The sequence below is a fragment of the Nanorana parkeri genome, unplaced genomic scaffold (assembly GCF_000935625.1).
Source record: "Nanorana parkeri isolate BGI_ZX_2015 unplaced genomic scaffold, ASM93562v1 scaffold1541, whole genome shotgun sequence".
NCBI lineage: Eukaryota > Metazoa > Chordata > Amphibia > Anura > Dicroglossidae > Nanorana > Nanorana parkeri.
This window is the reverse complement of record NW_017307809.1, coordinates 135,384-142,129: the sequence shown is the minus strand read 5'-3', so window position 1 is coordinate 142,129 and position 6,746 is coordinate 135,384. Positions and strand designations below refer to the sequence as shown.

Genomic DNA, 6,746 nt, shown 5'->3' with positions numbered 1-6,746 from the left:
AAATGTAAAAAAAAAGTAAAAAAAAAAGTTAAATAAATAAAAATTTAAAATGCAAACAAATAAAAAAAATAAAGTTTATAAAATAAAATTAAAAATAGAAAAAAGTTTTTTTGGTGTCATTTTAAATAAAACATTTTTTTTAATTATATTATAATCTTCTGAACAAGGGGAACAGACAGCAAAACAAACATAACCCTTCCCTATGCTATCCAAAACGAAATAATGTTTTTTTGGCTGGAGTTACACTTAAAAAATGTACCTGTTCCGACTTACATACAAATTCAACTTAAATGCAAACCTAAAGTCCCTATCTTGCATGTAACCCGGGGACCGCCTGTAACTATACAGGGCTGTGGACTGTCTTCGTGCCCCCAAGTGACAGTGTTGGCTCAATCATCAAGCACTGACGCTATCACATGAGAGGAAAGGTGGTGAGTCACTTCTCCAGTCCCAAAAGTACTTGATATTTTCTGCTTCTGGAGGTTGATAGAAGAGGCAGGGGAGTGAAGGCAAGGTATGTGCTGCTAGGGGTAGGGGGCATTATAGATTAGGGTGAACTGAACCTGTAGCTTTGACCCTACTTGAATATAGCACAAGTGTTAAAGACACTAGATCTGACTGCCAAACAATGATTCTTTGCCTGTATCAAATAACTGTGCATGTTTATGCATAGGAACCACTGATGTTAATTAAAGTGCAGTGAAGTGAAGTAAAGCACAGTGAGCTAAAGTGCTCCGGGGCCAGATTTCCTAAAGAGGAAATTGAGCTAAAGAGAGCCTGTATTCAGCTCAAACATCCAATCCTCTAAAGATTAAGCTCTATTTTTTATTTTTTTTTATTCTCCTGTACATGGATGTTTTGGAAGAGCACAAAGGCTCCCAGGCTCACTTTACTTCACTGCAGTTCACATTTTAGCAAATCAGTCCCAATATGAGAAACATACTACTCACTTTCAGGGAATTTTCAGCATTTGTCCCTGTTATGGATGTACCACCTACTCTATATTATTCCATTAGTTTTAGACACAGTAAGAAAAGAGACAATAAAACAGATGCACCAAATAATTTATGGGAGGGATATCCTCCCTGCAGCTCCAAAAAAGCAGAGGAAGCCCTGACTGAAAACTGGACAAAACACAAAAGGAGCACACAGACCTTTGGGTGGTCAACAACCCAGGTGACAACAAAAAAAAAAAGAATAAAAAGGGTAGGGTGGACCTAGAATTAATCCAATGAAAAGTGATAGTGGTTAGGCATAGCGTGTATTGAAAAACGTACCTTCGTCATGTCACTAGAGTTAAAAATCTGTGGCTGCTTAACAGGTTTGATTTAAATCCCAATAAAGGGTCACAACAAATACAATTTCAATTTGTATGCCTTGTGTTTTACTATTTTGATATGTTGTGTATTTTAGGGTGGGGCTTGTAGAATCTTATGCAAATCACATTGTACATCAACTTCAGGAAAACTGGGCTAGTAACTAAAGCTGGCCATACACCTATAGATTATCTGTTTTTTATGGCCAATTTCCCACTGGGCCAAGCTTCAGCATCTTGCTAGTCGGCCCCGCTGGCTTTAAAAATACCAAAACAATGCCTGCATCCAATCAGATTGTTCAGGTATTTTGACAGCCATCTGGGCTGACTAGCAAGATACTGAAGCTTGGCCCAGTGGGAGATTCCTCCATCCACACAGTTTAGCATAGAAGGAGGAATCTGTTGCACTTTTTCCATCTGACTATAGAAAATCTGCAGATAATCTATAGGTGTATGGCCAGTGTAAGACATGACAATGCAAATGCTTTCTCAAGCACACTGAAAATGGGTGTGTTGCAGAAATGTAGCAATCAGATTCTCTGCTTTATCCCAGGGTATTAAAAAATGTCTGATCAACAGGTCTTCATTTCTAGCAGTTGTCTTTGCCCCAGTTTTATTAAACCAGCCACATGGAAAAGAGCAACACTGAAGAATGGAGCAAAGTATATTGAAGGTATTGCCTATTCAACCAATTACATTTCATCAGCAGTGCAAACAATCCATGGCTCCAATTCCCAGGCCACACTGACCAATATTCACACCACGGGTGCAGGCACGCCTCCGCCTCCAACGTATTAATTCTCCTTACAAACAAGCCACACTTTCATGGATCATCATAAGTTAAAGCAACTTTTTATTGATATAACAAATACATACTGTGAAACAAAACTCCCATGTGCATAACACCTCTCATTTCACTGATCAGATTTAATTACAGATTTCATGTTTCCTATCAGTGCAATTTGGAAAATGTTTCAGGCAGGGGTGGACAAATCAATATGGCCTTTAGGAACCAATCAGCCCAATCCAGTAGCCAACAGGTTTTTTTAGGAGTCAGCTTTCAAGGCTGGATTCATATTGTTCCGTGTGCATGCAGCAAGCATGGTGATACACATGTGTAGGCATGAACGGGCCCATATAGCTTACCTTTCCCTTTCGCACTTAAAGGAGAACTATGGGGTTAAGGCTTTTCCCCATAGTTCTCCTTGGGGTAACGGGGGGACACAAACTAGCGTCCTCCCGTCACCCTAGGCTCAGTATACCGCGAGCTGTAGCTCGCAGTATACTGAGACGCCGCAGCTGAAGCGGATCCTGACAATTGTGCCGGGATCCGCCCAGCTGCGTGACTGACAGCTGGCTCTGCCTATCTAGAGGCAGAGCCAGCTGTACCCGCCCCCTCTCCCGTCCGTTCCGCCAGTCAGCGCTGGCGGATTGGAGCGGGGAGGGGGGAATCCAGCCCATCCCCTATCACGGCAGAGAGCCGTGTTCGCTCAACTCCCGATCTACTGAGCCGACCTGTGACAGTCTCATTGTCACAGGTCGGCTAGAACTATGAGGTGAGTGAAAAGCACTCACCTCATAGTTGTCCTTTAAGGTCTCGTTCACACCTAGGCGTATTGCATATGCGCGCCTGTCGCGTGTTTTTTTACCGCGATTCGCGGTAAAAAAGTTGCGCGACCGTCGCGCATTTCCGAAGGCTACTTGGCTGTATCCCAATGGAAACGCGCAACAAAACGGCCCAAAGTAGTACCTGTACCTTTTCAGGCGTGGGCCGTTTTGTAGCGCGTTAGGGACGGGCGGAAATACACCAAGGTGGGAACGAGACCATTGAATACAATGGGATTTATATTTTTGAGCGTTTTGTAGAGCGTTTTGTAGAGCGTTTGTCGAGCGTAGAACGCGCTACAAAACGTTCAGGTGTGAACGAGGGCTAAAGGAGGTAAATCTTAAAAATGCATTCAAGTACCTTAAAATTAAACAAAAATGTATCTTATTTGTGTATCACTCAGCTGTAGATCCCCAAATCATCTCTGAATTGGTGCTGGCACTGTCTTTCCTTCTGGAGGGTGGCTACTTTTGGTCCCTGTGTGCAGTGGCGTCACAAAGTGGCGTCACAAGAAGGGTGCATACCAGGTGACACCATCAAAGGGGGAGACACCAAAAGGACTGGAAGTCATTTTGGTGTCACACCTGTTAAAAGACAGGCACTCAGTCATCGCCCAAGAGCCCGACAGCAGCAGGAGAGAGAGGGGGGGACCTGGCGGGATCAGGTTCCCTCCTTTCTTTGCTGGCGTCCTTCACCAGGATGGCTGCTGGCAGTGAAGTACATCACCGTGCATGCGTAATGGCGTTGCACAATAAACACCATAACACATGAACAGCAGCCGCACCGGTTGACACCCACCCTGGTGCCGCCGATTCTTGTCAGTGTTGTAAAGTAGCTACCGCTACAAACTCACTCCCATGATTGACTACAATCTCAGTACAAATCGGTAAATGAAATGTGAGATTGTAGTCCATCACAGAAGCTAGCTTGAAGCGGTGGCTACTTTATAACACACACAGGGACCATGGGGAACAAATGTAGCCACCCTCCAGAAGGAAGGACAGTGACAGCACCAATTCAGAGATGATTTCACAAATAAGATACAGCTTCGGTAATAGTTGGGGTACCTGAATGTATTTTTAAGATTTAAAGTGACACTAAACTCAGGAGTTAAATCTTAAACATGCATTAAAGTACCTTAACTATTAACAAAAATCTATCTTATTTGTGTATCACTCGGCTGTAGATACTCAAATCATCTCTGAATTGGTGCTGTCACTGTCCTTCCTTCTGGAAGGTGGCTACTTTTGTTCCCCATTGTCCCTATGTGTGTTGTAAAGTAGCCACCGCTCCAAGCTCACACCTGTGATGGACTACAATCTCAATACAAATGAGTAAACTGGATGTGAGATTGTAGTCCATTGGAGTGAGCTTGGAGCGGAGGCTTTTTTACAACACACACAGGGACCATGGGGAACAAAAGTAGTCACCCTCCAGAAGGAAGGACAGTGTCAACACCAATTCAGAGATGATTTGAGGATCTACAGCCAAGTGATAGACAAATAAGATAAATTTTTTGTTAACAGTTAAGGTAATTGAATGCATTTTTATGATTTAATTCTTGAGTTTAGTGCCACTTTAACTCCTGAGTTTAGTGTCTTACAGTAACTCTTGAGTTTAGAGTCACTTTAATTGTATCACATAGATGATCACATAGTGAACCAATCACAAAAATTGGATTTCTACTTGCAATACATCTTCATGCAGCAAAATGCATACATCTTGCTGCATAAAAATGAGCAAATCTGAATAAGCCCTAACACATCTACCTCATCTGTGTCCCAGAAATCCCATCCAATCTGTAAACAAGCTTCCCACAAACTCTTGCAATACTTTAGAGCTACATAACCACCACAGGATGTCAGTGTTGTAGAAATCACTGAACTACAGTACTAAATCTTAATTCTCTATGTGGCAATGAAAGCAATGGAGGAAGCAGAGTGTCTGTAACAGGCTAAATCAAAATCATCTTTGCATTTACACAAAAAAACAAAACAAAAAACACAAAAGCATGTTCTGCAAGATTAACATAATACAATTTTATCAATCTCATCCAAGCAACACATAAACATCCCAAAAAACAAACAAACAACAATTTGACGTCAGATGTAAATATAAAACCACAACAGATCATGTTGTTTTGATGGATTGGATGACAACACCAAGCGCAGGAATAGGTAAACAGTACACCCTGTGTGTCCAAAAGGTAGCTAAAATGAAGAATATATATATACACATACATACATACAATACATTGTTTTATTAAATACATCAAAATGAAAATTATTAGTATTTTTGCAGCACAGTGCATATGACTGCTGAGTGATTACAATCTCCCCCAACTGGAATGTTTTAAATTAAAATGCATTCATCATTAGCTGATCATGTTTGCCAAAAAGGAAAATAATAATCACAATTCCGAATTAGCCATCATCACCAAGAAAATAATCTACATAGATGAACCCTGCATTGGTACCTGCTTGGAGCAGGTTACCATAAGCAATATTCTCTTTAATTTCAAGCACAAAGACCTAGAAAAAACAAGTCAGCAGAAAAAAAAACAGGATTCATTTAGCGTAAGTAGGTCAGGTCTAATGAGAGAGTGCAACAACATAGATGAAAGATGTAGCAAATAAAGAACGACTGACCAGTTTGCATAATGCCCCAACACGCTACATCAGCCAGGAAAATCAAATGATTTCAATTAAAAATTTAATTTTTTTTATCCAGTATTGCCAGTTCTGCAAAATACATCTAATACATAATGTATTCATTGGCATATTTAACCAGAATCCTGTAAATAAACAAATGTACAACAATGAAAATAGAATTCTTTGGCAGATAAAGCATTCAGCTTCTAGCGTTTATTATTCCCTATGAGCAATCATATGTAAACATGAATGGCTACCAGAGCACAGACTAGCTGTAGCCATACTAGGGGGTAAATTATGTTCACCCTAATCTTCAACCTAATTTTTGTGCTCCATTGACTCCAAGAATTAATGGCTACATTGAATGCTTTGTGAGATCAGTCACCTCTACATATTGTTGGTGTCTCTGTACCAGTTCACGCTAATTTTTCCCAGCTAGTCAAGTGTGAAAAGATAAAACAAATGAAGATTAGTGATTGCTTGGGAGACGTGAAAAAAATCCTTAGTCTATGGCACAGCACCCATGGCATAGTGTATTGCTGGTCTTCAGTCTATGGTACAGTACATATTGCATATTGTTTTGCTGGTCTTCAATTTATGGCACAACACCCATTGGATTTAAATTTGAACCCCCCCCAGTCTAGTGCACAGCACCCATTGCATAGTTGATTGCAGGTCCCCAGTCTAGAGCAGAGCAACCATTGCATATTATAAAACAGGTCCCTATTCCAAAGCACACTGTGTATATTACATTGCAGGTCCCCAGTCTATGCCACAGCACTCCTTGAATATTGTATAACAGGTCCCCTGTCAATGGCACAGCTGCCATTGCATTTTGTATTGGATGTCCATAGCATCCATTGCATCTTGTATTGCAGGTCCCCATTCTATGGCACCCCTGTTGCATATCGTATAGCAGGTCCCTTGTATGTGGAATAGCACCCACTGCATAGTGTGTATCAGGATCCCAGTCTTTGGAATGGCACCCATTGCATACTGTGTATCAGGATCCCAGTCTATTAAACGGCACTCATTGCATACTGTGAATCAGGATCATAGTCTATGCAATAGGACCCATGCATATTGCATATCAGAATCCCATTGCATATTTTAATGCAGGATCCCAGTCTATGGAATAGCACCCATTGCATATTGTATATCAGGATCACGGTCT

The 6,746-nt window shown here is 41.1% G+C and overlaps 1 protein-coding gene across 2 annotated transcripts in view; it reads right to left on the bottom strand.

Annotated features, from left to right (window-relative positions):
- GPM6A (glycoprotein M6A) overlaps positions 1 to 6,746 on the bottom strand; it is a 200,626-nt gene that overhangs the window by 129,169 nt on the left and 64,711 nt on the right. The window lies entirely within an intron of this gene.